We start from the raw sequence: 19,967 nt of genomic DNA, 5'->3' as shown, positions 1-19,967 counted from the left end.
GTTATAGTATATCATAGTAATTTTTATTCAGGCTTTAGGATTCTTCTTTTAAAGGAGAAACAGATATTCAATGCTAAAAAAAAAAACATTCAAACCTTATACAATTTTTAGAGGCCTGTGGCTTTTGATTGTATTAGAACTACTCTGCCAGTGTTTGACCAAAATACTCTATTACAATCACTTAAAGAACAAGCTGACAAATTACTTCCCCTCTCCCTAGCCCCCTTATTACAATAATCTGTATCCCCATCCCCTATCCTCCTTGTCCTTCCCCTTCAAAGTCCTTACCTCCTCTGGTGGCTACGGCTTCCCGTCTTGTCTGCAGCTTGACCAGTAAAAGTCTAGGACCAGGCTGCTTGCATGCTAACATCCCATAGACTTGAATGGGACATTGCCCCTGCAGTACTGGTGCAGTCCATTCAAGCAAGAACATAGGGACCAAACAAAAGTAAATATAAGCAGCTGCTGAGGTCTGAATTAAGTGAACCTACTGCTTTGCTTTGTATAGGCAAAGTTTACTTTAAGGTAGCCTTAGATGTTAAATGTGAAGGCATGATCCAACTTTCTACAATTTTTGTTTCACAGGATAGTGCATAATTACAAATGATCAGATAGCCTGAGCATGTACATTGTATACATTATATGGCTAAAAATATATGTGTGCACCCCATCTAATGCATTCAAGTATTTCTAGTGAAGGGTACTGTTAATGCTACAACTAAGACTTTTTGTGTGCTTCCAATCTTCCAATCTTGTAGCAACAGTTTGGGGAAGGTCCTTTTCTGTTCCAGCATAACTGGACTGCTGTTCACAAAGCAAGCTCCATAAAGACAAGGTTTGGTGTGGAGGAATTTGAATGGCTTGCACAAGGCCCTGGCCTCAAACCTCCTTAACAACTTTGGGATGAATTGGAGTGCCAATTGTGAGACAAATCTTCTCATCCAACATTAGTACCTGACCATGCTCTTATGGTTGAATGGGCACAAATTCCCACCAACACAGTCCAAAAACTTGTAGAAAATCTTCCCAGAAGAGTGGAGGCTGTTATAGATGCAAAGGGGATGGGGCAAATCCATAGTAATACTCATGGTTTTGGAATGTGATATTAACAAGCTTATATAGCAATGGTGGTCAGCTGACATACTTTTGGCCATAGTAAAAGATTATGCCTAAAGCACCAGAAGGGGGGGGGGTGCTGCAATGCACCTCCAAGCTGCCTTGATATAAGGGAAAAAGAGTCTTGAATGGATTAAAATGTTCAATATAGCCCGCTGCTAATTCAATTGAGATAGGTATATTGCCCACCTGGTATCTTCTGCTGGTGTTCATAGACACCAGCAGACAATACCTCATGCCTTTAGCCAACTTTATATTGTCAACATTTCACAGATGCCATATACTGCAGTTAAATGGATTCACTTCATTTCCATTTTTTCATAAAACATGGTCAACATTTTGATAGTTGTCTACATCTACGGCTGTAATAAGAGAGTGTGAATAAAAGTGTTTTCAGTGAGGTGAAGATTCGAAAGTTGTTTGAAAGTCAGGAGATTGGAGATGTTTGTGGGATTTATGTATGTGAGTCATACTGTGATTTGGTTGCAGAATGTGAATTCAAAGGCTTCCACCTTTCTACCTGGTATAACAATATTACACTTAAATAAAAAGCTTTCAAAACTTTCATAAATAATGTGCAAAGTTACATATTGTGACCAGCCAGAGTTCAGCTTGCTCTAACTAGAACAGAAGATGAAAGCAGATTGGCTGTTATAAGTTACAGCACGATCCTCTCCATCCTAAAAAACATATATTTTGTCCCTTATTGTTGGAAACCGGTGGTGGTGCCCTATCATTCTTTTTCATGCCTTGTTGGGGATGTGTTGGATTGAAGCAATACAATCTTGCAAGATGATTAACTTCTGAAACGTACAGCTCATTACTGTTAGAGCTTATCGAGCTGCAAACCCTTATCATAGCAAACCCTTTTCCCTTGTTCATGGCTCATCTCTCAGCACAGGTATGATGTTTTGTTCCAATTATTTCTAAGACTAGGTACAAAACCTTTGTTTAAAGCAGTCATTCAGTTATTTGACCCTCCCCTGGTAAAAAGATTGTCCAGACAATACAGTTCGATATATATGTTAATTTATGAAATTCCTAGTTATGACTATGTTTTTGCCCAGAAAGTTGAAATACACTTTAAACTATAACCCTGCCTTTAACTCTACATATATATATTCTTCAAAAAGTTTCCACACTCTTTAAAAACTATATATATATATATATATATATATATATATATATAAAATTGCGGAAATATTTTGAAGATCAAATATATATATTGGAAATCCAGAAACGGGTCACATGGGGGGAGATTTACTGAAATGAGTGCACTCAGAATCTGGTGCAGCTGTGCATGGTAGCCAATCAGCTTCTAACTTTAGCTTGTTTAATTCAGTTTTGGCAATGATATCTGGAAGCTAATTGGTTTCTATGCAGAATTGCACCAGATTTTGCACGCTCCATAGAGTTTATTTAAATGTCCATCAGACAAAAAAAGTTACAGTTTTAGGAAACAAGCCCTTCGACAGGCCAAAAAAAAGACAGATGCATACGAATACATCAATACTCACATACCGCAACACTCACATGCCTGAAACTAACTTCAGCTTCTTCAGTTAAGCTTTGACAATAAAATCTGGAAACTGATTGGTTACTATGCACAGTTGCACCAGATTCTGTGGGCACCAGTTTTAGTAAGTCTCCCCCTTTGTATTCTGCAAACCCTGTTTTTGGATTCCTGCTACACACTGAGCCTGGAAGGCAGGGCTCTGGTTGCATGCAACAACTACAATAGTTGGAGGTGCTATCTACCCTTCTTTGAACATACACTCACCGGCCACTTTATTAGGTACACCGTGCTAGTACTGAGTTGGACCCAATTATGCCTTCAGAACTGCCTTCATTCTGGCATAGATTCAATAAGGTGTTGGAAACATTCCTCAGAGATTTTGGTCCATAGTCTGCCCATTCTCCTCAGACCTCTGACATCAATAAGGCATTTTCAACCACACAACTGCCGCTCACTGGATATTTTTTCTTTTTTGGACCATTCTCTGTAAACCCTAGAAATGGTTGTGCGTGAAAATCCCAGTAGATCAGCAGTTTTTGAAATACTCAGACCAGTCCGTTTGGCACCAACAACCATGCCATTTTCAAAGTCACTTAAATCCCCTTTCTTTCCCATTATGATGCTCGGTTTTATTTTCAGCAAGTCATCTTTACCATGTCTAGATGTCTAAATGAGTTGCTACCATGTGATTGACTTATTAGTAATTTGTGTTACCTAATAAAGTGGCCGCTGAGTTTATATATACTGTATATACACTGCTCAAAAAATTAAAGGAACACTTTGAAATCGCATCAGATCTCAATGCGGAAAAATATCATGCTGGATATCTATACTGATATGGACTGGGTAATGTGTTAGGAACGAAAGGATGCCCCATCGTTTGATGGAAATGAAAATTATCAATCTACAGAGGACTGAATTCAAAGATATCCCGAAAATCATAGTGAAAAAATGATGCAGCAGGCTAGTCCATTTTGCTGAAATTGCATTGCAGCAACTCAAAATAGTACTCAGTAGTTTGTATGGCTCCCATATGATTGTATGCATGCCTGACAACATCGGGGCATGCTCCTAATGAGACGATGGATGGTGTCCTGGGGTATTTCCTCCCAGATATGGACCAGGGCATCATTGAGCTCCTGGACAGTCTGAGGTGCAACCTGGCAGCGTTGTATGGACCAAAACATGATATCCCAGAGGTGTTCTATTGGATTTAGGTCAGGCAAGCATGGGGGCCATTCAATGGTATCAATTCCTTCATCCTCCAGGAACTGCCTGCATACTCTCGCCACATGAGGCCAGGCATTGTCGTGCACCAGGAGGAACCCAGGACCCACTGTACTAGTGTAGGGTCTGACAATGGGTCCAAGGATTTCATCCCAATACCTAATGGCAGTCAGGGTGCTATTGTCTGGCCTGTAGAGGTCTGTGCATCCCTCCATGGATATGCCTCCCCAGACCATCACTGACCCACCATCAAAACAGTCATGCTGAACAATGTTACGGGCAACATAACGTTCTCCACGGCTTCTCCAGACCCTTTCATGTCTGTCACGTGCTCAGGGTGAATCTGCTCTCATCTGTGAAAAGCACAGGGCACTATTGGCAGACCTGCAAATTCTGGTGTTCGATGGCAAATGCCAATCAAGCTCTAAGGTGCCAAGCAGTGAGCACAGGGCACACAGGCCACCCTCATGAAGTCTGTTTCTGATTGTTTGGTCAGAGACATTCACACCAGTGGCCTGCTGGAGATCATTTTGTAGGGCTCTGGCAGTGCTCATCCTTTTCCTTCTTGCAAAAAGGAGCAGATACTGGTCGTGCTGATGGGTTAAGGAGTTGCTACAGCCCTGTCCAGCTCTTCTAGAGTAACTGCCTGTCACCTGGAATCTCCTCCATGCTTTTGAGATTTTGCCGGGAGACACAGCAAACCTTCTGGCAATGACACATTCTGATGTGCCATCCTGGAGTTGGACTGCCTGTGCACCCTCTGTAGGGTCCAGGTACCTCCTCATGCTACCAGTAGTGGCACTGATCCTAGCCAAAACTAGTGAAAAACAGTCAGAAAAGATGAGTAGGGAAAAAAATATCAGTGGCCTCCACTTGTAAAACCATTCCATTAAACACCATTTTGTTAACACCAAAGCCGCTGAAACTGATTAACAACCCCCTCCACTACTTAACTGACTAGATCATTTGATTGACTTGATGCTATACTCTGAATAAAAAATGTTAATTTAATTTTTTTGAGATATATATAGATAAAGTAACAAAGACCTTTAAAACTCCAAATAAATGTATAGAAAAGTCTACATTTTCCCAAGTTGTGTATAACTGATCTCCTGTATTTTCTAAATCACTTACCTGTGGAATTTTGGCCATTTAAGGTACTCCTGTCATATATATATATATATATATATATATATATACAGTTGCAAGAAAACGTATGTGAACCCCTTGGGATTACGTGGAGTTTTGCATGAATTGGGCATAAAATGTGCTCTGAACGTCATCTAAGTCACAACAATAGAAGAACACAGTCTGCTGCACATAATACTACACAAACATTAGATGTTGCCATGGTTTAATTGCACATAACATGTAAACATTCATAGTGCAGGAAGGAAAAAGTATGTGAACCTTTGGACTTAATAACTGGTTGACCCTCCATTGGCAGCAATAACCTCAACCAAACGTTTCCTGTAGTTGCAGATCAGACCTGCACAACGATCTGGAGTAATTTTGGACCACTCCTCTTCACAAAACTGTTTCAGTGTAGCAATATTCTTGGGATGTCTGGTGTGAATCGCTCTCTTAAGGTCATGCCACAGCATTTCAATCGGGTTGAGGTCAGGACTCTGGGCCACTCCAGAAGGCGTATTCTGTGCTGTTGCAGCCATTGTTTTGTTGAATTATTTGTATGCTTTGGGTCATTGTCCTGTTGCATCACCCATCCTCTGCGGAGCTTCAGTTGGCGGACAGATGGTCGTACGTTTTCCTGCAAAATGTCTTGATAAACTCTGAAATTCATTTTCCCATCAATGACAACAATCCGTCCAGGCCCTGAGGCAGTAAAGCAGCCCCAAACCATGATGCTCCCTCCGCCATGTTTTACAATGGGGATGAGGTTTTGATGTTGGTGTGCTGTGCCTTTTTTTCTCTACACATAGTGTTGTGTGTTCTTCCCAAACAACTCAATCTTGGTTTTATCTGTCCACAGTATATTTTGCCAGTAGTGCTGTGGAACATCCAGGTGCTCTTTTGCAAACTTCAAACGTGCTGCAATATTCTTTTTGGACAGCAATGGCTTCCTCCGTGGTGTCCTCCCATGTACTCCATTCTTGTTTAATGTTTTCCTTATTGCAGATGTGTCAACAAAAATGTTAGCATGTGCCAGAGATTTCTGTAGGTCTTTAGCTGACACTCTGGAATTCTTCTTTACCTCATGTAGCATTCTGCGCTGTGCTCTTGCAGTCATTTTTACAGGACGACCACGCCTAGGGAGACTAGCAACAGTGCTAAACTTTCTCCATTTGTAGACAGTCTGTCTTACTGTGGACACATGAACATCAAGGCTTTTGGAGAAACTTTTGTAACCCTTTCCAGCTTCATGCAAGTCAACAATTCTTGATCGTAGGTCTTCTGAGAGCTCTTTTCTGCGAGGCATGGTTCACATCAGACAGTGCTTCTTGAAACCAGTAAACCCAAAACAGGTGTGTGTTTTTTAAGGGCAGGATAGCTGTCAGCAACACATCCGATATCATCACACTGATTGGAGTCAAGGTTGGCTCACTCCTGGCTCCAATTAGTTCTGGGAGAAGTCATTAAGCTAGGGCCTCACATACTTTTTCCTCCCTGCACTGTGAATGATTACATGTTATGTGCAATTAAACCATGGCAACATCTAATGTTTGTGTAGTATTATGTTCAGCAGACTGTGTTCTTCTATTGTTGTGACTTAGCTGACGTTCAGAGCACATTTTATGCCCAATTCATGCAAAACTCCACGTAATCCCAAGGGGTTCACATACTTTTTCTTGCAACTGTATATATATATATATATATATATATATATATACATACATACACACAACTTGGGAAAATGTAGACTTTTTTATACATGTACTTGGGAGTTTTACAGGTCTTTGTTACTTTATCTTATACAGTAATCTGATCAAAATCAGTATTTGTTGATGCAAATGCTTAGAGCCTATAAATGAATTGGAAGTGAATAACTGCAAAGAATAGACTACCCTAGTATGTCTTCATCTTACAAATCACAAAGAAACTCAACACAGAATGGTACATAGCACCATTACATCACCCATTCTCTAAGAGTGGTGTAGATATACTGTGCTATTGGAATCTACATTTAGGGTGCACTAAGGTAACAAAACACGTAGGCACCCCATGATATTTATACTGGGCGGTGTAATATAAACTTGGAGGTAAATCAGCTCTGTATATAGATTTGAGCAATTATTAATCCTGATAACCTGTGGCTCATTTTCTATACCTGTACAATATTTTTATGTAATCTTTTGTATTGTCAATAAAAAGAAAAAAAAAAACTTTCTAGAATGTGGGTGCAATCACTTATTTCCAAATAGCATTGTTTCTGTTAGGGCCCATTCACACTTCTGCAGTGCAGTAACACGTGTTACATGAGTTGGTTAGATGTGGTGCCATTCATTTCTACCAGCACCTCAACACACCTGTGTTGCAAACAAATTAAAATTAATGGGCTGCTTTAACACAATGCAGAGCATAACATACATTAACATATGTGTGTTAACACAATGCATCAGAGCACAACATTGTGAATGGGCCCTTCCATCTTTCTTTAAGTGGACCGAAAGTCAAAAACTGAATTTGTGTTTCTACCCCAGCCAGTGTTGCCAACCTCCAATAACTTTTTTTTACTGACAAAAGATGGAAAATTTACTGACGGAATACAATTTTTACTGACATCCGGAATTGTAATAGAAAATCAATATTTAAACAATATAAAACAGTATATAAACATACTCATAACAACTAATCTGCCTAACATTCCAATTAAAAACGCGAAACACAGTGACAAAATGAGAGCATGACTAGGATTATAAATTCCCTCGGACTGGGACACCCTGGGACAAAAAAGAAAAGTAAAGTCTGCACTGTGCGTAGCACATCGTGCAGAACAGTATGCATGGCCAGATTTTGCCTACTAAATATGCTTAAGGCTAGGTTCATATCTCCACATTCCTGCGGGCCGCGTTTTAGGCAGGCACGAGAGCCCATTCATTTGAATGGACTCCCGTGCCACAGGACACACAGTAAAGAAGTCCCTGCACTTCTTTGGAAAAAGCAGCCCGCAGGGGAACCTCTGTTCCCAGTACGGGTGCAATTTCCAGTGCGGGCGGCGTGCCATTAGAATTAATGGCACCCGCTTGTGAGTCCGCATTCCTCTGTGCAGGTGGTGCGGCTGCACAGATTTTTGTGCGGATCTGCAGCGGCACCACCCGCACAGATGTGAACCAGGGGTAAACGTGGATGATTAAATCTGTGTCTAGCCACTATATACACTGCACACATACAGTTGTGTTCAAAATAATAGCAGTCAGACATCTCTAACCTGATCAATCACTGTTTTTGGTAGAAATGATATTTCTACATGGCAAATAATTTACTAGCAGGTGTAGTAGAGTAATAGAAATCCAACAGACCCAACACTCATGACATGCATGCTGCTGATTCTGTGTAATTGAATCACTAATTGAAAGGGGCATGTTCAAAATAATAGCAGTGTGGAGTTCTATTAGTGAGGTCATTCATTCTTTGAAAAACAGGTGGCAATTATTGCCCTTACTTAAGGAAGGAAGGCAGCAAATGTTGTACATGCTGGTTACAGTGCATTTCTCTCTGAAATTCTGAAGGAAAATGGGTCGCTCCAGACATTGTTCAGAAGAACAGTGTACCTTGATTAAAAAGTTGATTGGAGAGGGGAAAACATATAAAGAAGTGCAGAAAATGATAGGCTGCTCAATGATCGCAAATGCTTTAAAATGGCAACCAAAACCTGAAAGACATGGAAGAAAGTGAAAAACTACCATTCGAATGGATAGAAGAATAGCCAAAATGGCAAGGACTCAGCCAACAATCAGCTCCAGGAAGATCAAAGAAGGTCTAAAGTTACCTGTGAGTACTGTTACAATTAGAAGAGGCCTATGTGAAGCCAAGCTATCTGCAAGAAGCCCCCGCAAAGTCCCACTGTTGAAAAAAAGACGTGCTGAAGAGGTTACAATTTGCCAAAGAGTACATTGACTGGCCTAAAGAGAAATGGCGCAACATTTTATGGACTGATGAAAGTAAGATTGTTTTTTTTGGGTCTAGTGGCCGGAGACAGTTTGTCAGATGACCCCCAAACACTGAATTCAAGCCACAGTACACTGTGAAGACAGTGAAGCATGGCTGCGCAAGCATCATGATATGGGGATGTTTCTCATACAACGGTGTTGGGCCTATTTATCGCATACCAGGGATCATGGATCAGTTTGAATACATCAGAATACTTGAAGAGGTCATGCTGCCTTATGCTGAAGAGGAAATGCCCTTGAAATGGGTGTTCCAACAAGACAACGACTCCCAAACACACCAGTAAAACGTGCAACATCTTGGTTCCAGACCAACAAGATTGACGTTATGGAGTGGCCAGCCCAATCCCCGGATCTTAATCCAATAGAAAACTTGTTGGGTGACATCAAAAATGCAGTTTCTTAGGCAAAACCAAGAAATAGAGAAGAACTGTGGAATGTAGTCCAATCATCCTGGGCTGGAATACCTGTTCACAGGTGCCAGAAGTTGGTTGACTCCATGCAACACAGATGTACAGCAGTTCTCAGAAACAGTGCTTATACAACTAAATATTCATTAAGTGATTCAAAGGAAAGCAAAATCTTCAAACATTTTTCAGTTTATATAATGAATGTTTGAGTTTGTAAAGAAGAATATAGACACTGCTATTTTTTTGAACCGTCTAATATTCACTTTTCTTTAATTTTTTTAGAGGAACAACACAAATTTGATATATTTTTCTTCATGTTTTGATTTGGAATAGAATGTGTAGTGTTCCCAATGCATTTGTGTGTATGGAAATAAAAGCTATTAGAAGGATTTTAAGCTTTATTCACTTTTTTCAAAACACTGCTATTATTTTGAACACAACTGTATACCACAGTCCTAGTACCCACAAAATACTCCTAATTACTGTACCACAACTGACAGCCTGCAAATAAACCTCAGGACAAAGGATAGTTTTTTTAAAAACATTTCCATTACTGATGCTTTTGTGTACACAAAAAATATACTATTTTGTACGTCTGCGCCTACCTTAAAGAAGAACTTCATTGAAACCAATTCATTAAAACTGTTGAGACAATGAACACTTTGGTCAAGACTTCGTAAAATACAGCATAATGTATATAGTACTGGGGTCAGCAGCAAGTAACATACAATTTATAGAGTGCAGCAGTCAGGATGAACCCTCTGTTCACATCAGAGTCCCCAGCATTCTATCCTTACATCAGACTCCGCAGAGTCCTCCTTACATTAGAGTCCCCACTTTCATCAAATTGCCTCATAGACTCTGTGGGGCAGTCACTCAGCCAATTACTCTGTGGGTCAGTCTAGTCAGTAAGTCACTCTGTGAGGTAGTATGACTGACCAACTGACTTTCCCACAAAGTGCCAGCAGCTATCTACCTGGCAGGCTCTGGAAAAAGGTGATGGCAAGGTGGGCTGGGCAAGCAGGTAGCAGGTGGTGTGGCTGCTGTGCCTGGAGCTATCCCACTGTATTCCACTTCCTTACAGGGAAGGCTCAGGATGTTGGTCCTCCTCCCCCTTCGAGCACCTTCGCGCTTAAAATCTTTGTGGGGGCAGTCTTTAGGAGCAATGGCATTTTCTGAAAATCTTTTTGGGGGCAGTCTCTGGGAGCAGTGGCAATCTCCTAAAATCTCTGTGGGGACACTCTCTGGGAGCACCGGCAATCTACAAAAATCTCTGTGGCTGCAGCCTCCGAGAGCACTGGCAATCTCTGAAAATCCCTGTGGGGGCAGTCTCTGGGAGCACTGGCAATCTCTGAAAATCCCTGTGGGGGAAGTCTCTGGGAGCACTGGCAATCTCTGAAAATCTCTGTGGGGGTACTCTCCGGAAGCACTGGCAATCTCTGAAAATCTCTGTGGGGGTACTCTCTGGGAGCACTGGCAATCTCCTAAAATCTCTGTGGGGGCACTCTCCGGGAGCACTGCCAATCTCTGTGGGAGCAGAGACTGCTCCCACAAAGATTGCCAGTGCTCCCAGAGACTGACAGAGAGAGCTCCACAGAGATTGCTCAACAGGAACCCCAGTGCTCCCAGAGAGTTCCCCAGAGAATTCTCTCACAGAGACTGCTCCGTTTTACAGAGTCTGTCCCATAAAATTCTCCCACAGAGACTGCTCCCCAATTTACAGAGATTTCTCCCCATTTGACAGAGACTGCTCCCCAGGTTAGAGACTGTTCCCCATTTTACAGAGTCTGTTCCCCAGTGGAGTTATCCCCCCTTCAGGGACCCCAGAGCTTCTCTAATATCTAATCAAACTAAAATATTGAGTGAAATGCCCCACCTCTTACACTATTTTTGCCAACATCCCAAATATTGAAACAAAAAGCAGATATGTAGGTATCCCCCTTGGACTTTATGAGGCAAAAGAAATGTGTATAAAACAGTAAATGTTTATTATAAAAATTTGTTTTGATAAAAAGAATCAGAGGATTAAATGAGGTTGGACTACAATTCACAATTTAAAAGTAAATGACATGTACAATATGCATATATCCTGACAGTCTGTAATACATCAGCTGACATGTGGGCTAACAGCCCAACAGAGCTTGAACAATAATAGTATCCAGACAAAGCCAACGCGTTTCGGAAATCATGTTTCCTACTTCAGGGAATAAATATGTCAGGTCTAGAACATAACAAAACATCCAGTAAACAGACAATGTTGTACGTAGTATCACATTACGAATGTGTGAGAAAGACTGGTTACTCATACACTTACAAATAGCACCACATCGGGTAGTAATTAAAAGATGATCATAAAGAATTAGTTGAAGGTGTTTTCCAAGTGGCACGCAGTCCCTGATCTCTTGCTGGATGATCATGATGCAGCTCCATATGACACCACAATACTGCAACTGGTGAGCATTTATGATCGTTCTATATACAATCTCTCTCCTTTCTTCTTTATATTTTAATGGGTGTGTATACATGCTTACATGTTTTTCTTGCTACTTTTGCCTGTGTTTGGTACACTGGGACATTGACTATTATATTATATATTCGGATAGAGCCCCAATATTGATCATTTTTGCCTTTAGACCATATATGAGATTATTCTCCTGTGGAAAATAGCAACCGTTGGATCCCTTTTACTACTGTATATGTGGTTTTTCACCCGCCTGGGTGAGGACATTGATGGATCCCTGTACAGGTAAGTGTTCTTTTTTTTTTAAAAGTCAGCAGCCAGAGTATTTGCTGACCTTTAATTTTTTTCAAACAAGGCGAATAACCTCTTTACTCTTCAATGAATGCTGCAGAGCACTAATTGTAACCAAAACTACCACACATCATTATGTCAATATAACCTATAAAAAGTTTATCCCTGGTGTCCTCAGACACCTTTAGTGCATTAACCTTTAAGTCCTCAGAAGTACAAATTCCCAGGCCAGGCACTTAGCTGTTACTAGCTGGGTGCAATGATAATTTCCATATATTTTGGGGGGAATTTAATTTACTAAAACTGGGGAGGACAATCTGGAGCTGCTGTGCAGAGTAAATGAATCAGCTTCTATCTTCAACTTTTTCAGTTACGCATTGATTTGAGCAGTGCATTCAACATCATATCTGTATTTTTTTAGCTGTCTTTTGTTTGGTCATGTAATGAACCTGGTCTCCCAGCAGTAAATGTTGCAGAGGATGGTGCTGATGTTAAGATGCTGGTGCTATTCCCCACAACATTGTTGTAAGGGACCGCCTGGCGGTACCACTAGCACTCCACTGAATAGGCGTCCCCAGTGCATGGAATCTAAGTCCCGGGGTGCTTGTTCACCAGGGCCCCTGATGGTGGGGATGGACTTGGAGCCCCCCAAGACTAGGTCGTGGCTACCTGTCAGTGGTATGCGCTGAGGGCTCCCACGGGAGAGAGCCTGGTATGAGGAGGTCTGAAGACCCCACTGGAAGGGATGGATGGATGGCTGAGCAAGTGCGAAGTCAGACAGGCCGAGTCGGTAACAGAGAGGACGGTACGGTACAAGGCTGCAGGCAGAGAATAGTTGGGTCACACGCCAGGTCAGCAACAGCAGGTCAGATCCAATGGGGGGCATTCAGGAGAGAGGTCAGGCAAAGCAAGGGTCTGGGCAGGAGGAATCAGCAGGCCAAGTACAATCCGGGTCAGTCACTTACAATACACAGGTTCGCAGGATACAGGAAAGACCAGAAGGCACTGAATGACAGCTCAGGGCCATTTAAATATCCCGCTCTGCGCTGTCATTGGTGCCACGCGCGTGCTCGTCCCTACTGCGCATGCGCGAACTCACTCGCCGCGGTCGGCCAGGTCCCAGTGCCCGCATTCCAACACAGGGCGGTGCACTGCGCCTGCGCCGAGCCCATCGCGGCGGCGATCTCCGACAATTGTACTGCAAGCAAAGTCCAACATAATTAACGCGCCCCTAGGTGGTATGTTTATGATGTCCCGGGAGCAACAAGTGTTAGTGCATAGTGTTCATGCAGCGAAGTGTTTTCATAAGACAGCAACCTATGTCAATTGGTTGTGACAGAACAAAACTGATCATATTGTATTGAGCAATGGCATTTTCGCACACCTTTACATGAAGATCGAAGTGATTTAAAATGGTGAGAAAAATGCAATCGATCACTCCTATACAATCAATTTTTTCCACCACAACTGATCAACTTGGGTTGATCTACATCTTCACTATCTGTCACTCATTGCTTGGCCGTGACATTTTTGTCACGCTCGATCAATATCTGATTCAGTTATCAACACAGACATTGATTGTTCAGTTTTATCACAATGTGTATGGCCACTATTAGCCCAGTATAAGCTTCAAGTTGATGCCTACGGGGAGGGTTGGCAATGCTAGGTACCTGAATGGCCAATTGCCACGCACCAGTGCTGTCATGTTGGAGGAAGGGGAATAAGTCATTTTTCCACGCACATTGAGGTTTTTGGAATTTCTCTTCACTCCGGATGAACAAAGTGATGGGAGATCAAAGGGAAGATATGGGTTGTTGCAGAAAGCACCAATGAAGTGAACCCATTGCTTTGTCCTGCATAGACAAAGCACATGGTCATTTTAAAGACCCATACTATTCCTCAGAGGGGACTTGATCGCTACAGATCTTACAATTTTGCTGACTCTCCCTTGGATTTCTGGGGTGGATTCCAACTGCGTTATTTTCTTTGCCAGCATTTCCTCACTCCAGGCATTACCTGGCCGCTGACCGGATGTGAATCATTGGGCCATGGGGAGAACTGGTCTGTCACTCTCACTCCCTGCTTTATTTATTTATTTATCGAGTTTATATAGCGCCAAAGGGTTTGCTCAGCGCTGTACAATAGAGGGGGGGGACAATACATGAAACAGTACAGTAACATCAAACAGCACACAAGGGGTAAGTGGGCCCTACTCTTTCGAGCTTACAATCTAGGAGGGAGGGGGTAGTGGTGCTTTATGCCTCTTTAACACACCCTAGGAAAGATTATAAACCTTCCCTTCTCACAAAGTGGGAATCCAATCTAGGCCTGAGTCTTACTCTTATTCAGAGAATAAAAAATCTCCATTTCACCTAGGGTTCAGGCACTAGCTACAAAATCCTCACCAGATGGTACATGGTCCTCTCCCTGCTCTACCATGTATCTCCCCAGATCCCCGATGGCGCTGTGGCACGGAAGTTGAGACTATGCTCCACATATTTTGGACTTTTTTGAAAATCCAGCCATTTTGGCAAGATGTAACCGCTGTCATTAAACAACTCACTGTTGTGGATTTCCTTGACAAGCCGGCGACTTTCCTGTTGCACTTGGAGAGACCTGTCAAAAAATACAAAACTTCTCTTATGATTCAACTGTTAAATGCTGCTAAGGCCTGTATTCCGCTTCGCTGAAGTGATGCTGACCCTCCTACAATAGCTCTCTGGTTTGCTAAAGTTAATGATCTCCGGGACATGGAGGACCTTACAGCCACGCTGCGCAACATGGAAAAGTAGTATACTGAAACTTGTGAGGCCCTGGAACTAGTTAGTGTATACCAACCTACCTTAATGAGCTGTCCAACTCCTTGTGAATTTCCACCTACCTTGTCCTTACATTCTGTGCAGTAAGGTAAAAGCCTTCTGTTTGCAGCTCCACTTGCTGCCCCCTAAATCCATACCTGTGCCAGATCTCGATCCAGCAATGTGCACAAGGCTCTACTCCTCATTGGCTCAGATAAAACAGCAGCAACCATTGTCTCTCGCTGCTGTTAATAGGCCAGAGAAGAGGGAGCGAGTTTGTGGGCTTATGGACACAGAGGCAGCTCAGGAGTGAGCATGCACAAGTGTCTTCATAGCAAGTGCCTTGCTTTGGGGGCACTCGGCAGGGAGTGGGGGGGGGTGGAGCCAGTGCTGGCAGGGGACCCCAGAAGAGGAGGATCGGGGCTGCTCTGTGCAAAACCACTGCACAGAGTAGGTATGCCATGTTTGGTTTTTTAATAAAAGAAAAAAAAATCAAAGCTTTACAATCATTTTCATGTTCTTACCAGGGATGCTGAGCTTTCAGTGCCCAAACAGCCAGTCCAGCAGTTCAGGTATTTGAAATTCCAGCTCATCTCCCTCTTCTTTCTGAAGCTCTTCTGGTACAGATAAGGGCAATTCTGATAGGTCAGCACTGACAGTGCATTGCTCTGATCTGTCCTGGAAGTGATGCAGAAAGAGGGAGATGAATGGAAATTTCCAATCCCCATTCTGTCTGTGCCTCCTGTGAGACGAGGTGGGTCGAAGGCATGAGGGAAGGATACACCCTGCCTCATGAACAGCATGGTGGGCCCTCCTTGAGTTTCCCTAAGCCGACACCGTTTACCATAAGTGCTGCCATCAGCTGCTGTACCTGGATGGAAAGGAAGGGTGATTGGAGCTGAAGGCCTAAGCTCACTTCCTGAGTGCCAGCTACCAACTCTAGGTGTACTGCCACTGCCCATAACGTGTAGTACTGGTTGGTTGTGGGGGGGTGAATCTAAGCCAGAAATAATTGTGTGACTTCCGGTTTTCCCCAAAGACCTTGACAAGCAATATCAGGTGACACTCTCAATACATATCCCCTAGGTTGACTGGAAGCAATAAGCAAATGGTTAACACTTCCAATCCCCAAGCCCCCAGCCTGTAGACTACTTATTCCTAGCTTCTCACTGTACCAACCAAGCTATTGTTTATCTTTCTCAGCAGGGAAGTTCACAGCTAGCCTGTTGATGGCTTTAACACTTTGGTCACTCCCCAGTGCTGGCTTAGCGTAGGACTACAAGAATCACCCAGCTATCCAGTACCATACAAAGACAACTGCTGGAGGTTTATTGAGGCATAATCCTCTGGACTGGAGCAAGGAAAGGGCCTATCCCGACCATCCCCTTGCTCAGCACCCAGAGACTGTACCTCTGCCCACTTCATAGCACTGTGGGTGACCCCCAACAATAAAACATCATTACATTCAGTAATTACATTGTTAACATCAACTACATGTGTTTGATACCTGCACATGCAAAGGGGTCTCCTCTCCTTCCCTAAGAGATGGAGAACTTTGTACCTCCACACTCTCCTCAACCTCCCAGTCCGTCCACATGTTGCCCAGATATTGACCCAACATCTGCACACCGTACCTTGGTACGTCCAGAGTTCTGTGGGGGCATCCAGGGTGTTCTTAGCAGGGGCATAATAGGAAACAATAGTACCTATATTGGCACCCAACAGAACAGGTGTGGGGATTTCATCCAAGACTCCCACTTCCTGCACCCCAATCAATGAACATATTAGCACGGGGTACGCGTGAACGGGTCTCCCGAACTCCGGTTAGGATAAAGAACTTCCCTGGGATGATGTCCTTTCTTTCTATCACCTCTGGTCTGATCAATGTGACTTCCGCCCATGTGCCAGAAACCAGTTACGGTCCAGTTGCCCATGGTGACTGGCTGCAAGTTTGCGGTGGTTACCCGAGTTTTCCTGCGGACAAACAGCACTGCAGAAGAGTTGCTGGTCGGCTGGCAAGGTGATGTAATCTTCTGCTCAGGGCACTGCGTCCTGAGATATCCAGGTTTCCCACAGGTATAACATCTGCGGGACATCTGCTGGTGTCAGTGGAGATTGCTGGGACTGCAGGTGTTGGGTGATGGGAAACTTGACTCACCAACATAGGAGGGGTTGCTATGGGTGATGTCCCTCCTTTTCAGCCATTCGAAGGAGTCTTGCGGTGGTCAGATACCCAAGTGTTGACATAGGTATCTGCCAGTTTTGCTGCCGCTTTGGCAGATGCTGGTCCCCTCTCCAACACAAACTGTCTGACGTCTGCTGGACAGAGGTGCAGCAGTTGATCTAGGATCATGAGATCCTCCAGGTACTCGGAGTCAGCTTTCAGGCCTCTGGTCCACTGCCAGAATGTGGTATGTAAGCAACTTACCACATCCATATAAGAGTCCCCAGTTCCTTTTTGCAAGGACCTAAATCGCTTCCGGTACACTTCCGGGGGTTAGCTGATACTTCCGGACAATTGTGTCCTTTAGAGCTTCATAATCATCATCCTGCTCTGCTGGCAATTCGAAATAAGCATCCAGGGCCTTGCCACGCAGCCCTGGTGTCAGGTACCGAGCGCCCCTTATGCTTAGCGCAGATGGTACTGATGGCAAGTTTTTTCAAACAATAGTAAATATACGCCAATGTTCTTTTCCATTACCGGAAATTTGGCTGCTGGGCCCATGGGCAGAGAAGCATCCCTGTGCTCCAGGGACCTGAGGTTGTGGGCCTGTCGCTGCTGCTGGAGCCTAACCATCTCGTTTGTGCCAGCGATCAGCCTCCGTCTGCATAGTCTGTCAGCTGCTGCCTAGCGTTCCTCTCTCTCAGCCTGGCGTTCAAGGAACTGCAGGTATGCCAGAGGATCCGTTTCTATAATGCATTTCTGGGCTTCCTGCATTTGAGGAGAGTCTATGCCGGTTAAAGGCACTCTGGTGCTGGCCTGCTCATGCTGTGGCGTGGAGGTGTCTCTCTTTGCCCATCCTGTGAGGCCGTATCTGAACCACTGGGCTCAGAGATAGCGGGAATACCTTCCGTTTTAGGTTCCCCCGGGTTCTGGTCTGCCCAGATATCATACTCCTGTATGGCATGAATCAAATTTTCATGATTCTTGCCACTGAAGTCAATTCCACTTGCTTCACACTCAGCACATAAATCATTTTTGCTCATCCTCTTGTAATCTGATAAACCAGGCATAACTGCAAGAAGAAAACACAGAACAGAAAGCAGAGATAGGAAGGAGCTGTTGCTTTATGTCTCTTTATAAAAAAGAAAAATCATGCACCGCTTGTCTCTAAGGACTGTTTCCACAAAGGTTACAATCCTTCAGTGCAGAGCTAATTCCTAACACTGCACTGAATGCTCCAATGCAGAACTATCCCACATACGATGCCAGCCGATATGTGACCAACGCTGTGCCCGACCCCTGCCCTTCTCACCAACACGTGACAAAGGACCAGCCAATCTCACACCGTGCTGTCACTCGCGTAACAATGCCACTCTCAGCTGCACCCTGCACAAAGATTTTCCAGCTCGCGGGACCACAATCTAGGTACCAGCAGCCTGACAGCGATTGCCACTGGGTTAGGTTAATTATGCAATTAACCCTTCAAACTCCAAACTGCAACCAGATAGCTTTGGGACTATCAACCCTTCACAATGTTAGCAAAAACAAATGTGAACAATAAATGTTTGTAAAACACGCTGTCACCACAGACAGGTATACTCAGAGGATTATTATATTCAGAAGTACTCTTCAAGAGACAGGGATTCTTTAGTTTGGATTAAGAGCCTTAGAGATAATTTTAACACTTTTCAAAATAGAGTTTATTAATGAAAAGGTCAAGTGGTGCAATTAAAATATTTACAGAAAGGGATGTTACAAAGAGATAACGAGAACAATAAAGCAACAGAGATATAAAAGAAAGGAGTTAAGAAAGCAGAATATTTGCAAAGTCCATGGTTTTAGCAGAGTCCAATTGTCCGAGCAAAAATGTTGCCGTGTATCTTTTAGGTGTTCCTTGGTTGATGGTAAAACAAGAGCTCAATCTTAACAAGTCCTGCAGTCCCTTTTCTATGATATCAAAGGGGTGTGGATTGAGAACAAGTGACCAATCATCCGATTTAGGGGATGGGTGCTAGGAGGTCACCAAATCTGTGACCAAGTCCCAACTACAGTTTCATACTAATATTAATAATTTCCAGTATGTGCCGGTGGTTCTCTAGCAACTGGCAGATTAATATTCAGAATTGTATTTCGAACCCAGATACCAAACACTGCATACCTTGTCACCCAGGAGGCAGGAGACTGCTTTCTCCCCTTTCCTATGTGCTAACATAATCATGTATGACCTTGATTTGTGCATTTTTTGAGTCACATGTCAATGACTAGGGATGAAAACACAAGCAAAATGTATTATACGTTGCGTTAAATTATAATGCAACAGTAAAACCACTTGCCAACCAGTCACACACCTGACACATCACTGGACTTCAAGTGACTGTAGCTGCAGGCATCATCCCGGTACCATTTTTTTAGAGCCGACAATCAGTTCTCTTGTAATAACAATTGGAACGGCTAACTAGCTGCTCGACTGCTATTTAAAGCAGAAGAAGAGGACGACCCCACACCACCCCGCAGCTTTATTGGGATCTTCTGTCCCACTGATGGTCAACCAGCCAGCGCTTCCACCGGCTGAACACAGACCGGATCAGCTTTGTTCGGCTCTACGATATAGTAACCCGAAAGCGATGACCTTACATCACTTCCAGTTCACTCAGAAATACACACCGCCATTTTTAAAAAAAGAAAAGCATTTGATGACACTGATCTTAGTGTGAATTAATGCTTTTAAAGGCAGAGGCGAGATTTAGGGCCTTGTAAACCCCAGATCTCTCCTTAAAGAGTACCTGGTATGTGCCTATTGCTGTCACATGGGATGTTTACATTCCTTGTAAAAGAAATATATTACAAATTTTTTTAAA

This window comes from Staurois parvus, unplaced genomic scaffold, assembly GCF_062004578.1.
Source record: "Staurois parvus isolate SC_StPar_1 unplaced genomic scaffold, SC_StPar_1.0 ptg000232l, whole genome shotgun sequence".
NCBI classification, from domain to species: domain Eukaryota; kingdom Metazoa; phylum Chordata; class Amphibia; order Anura; family Ranidae; genus Staurois; species Staurois parvus.
The sequence above is the reverse complement of the archived record's forward strand: the minus strand, read 5'-3'. Positions refer to the sequence as shown.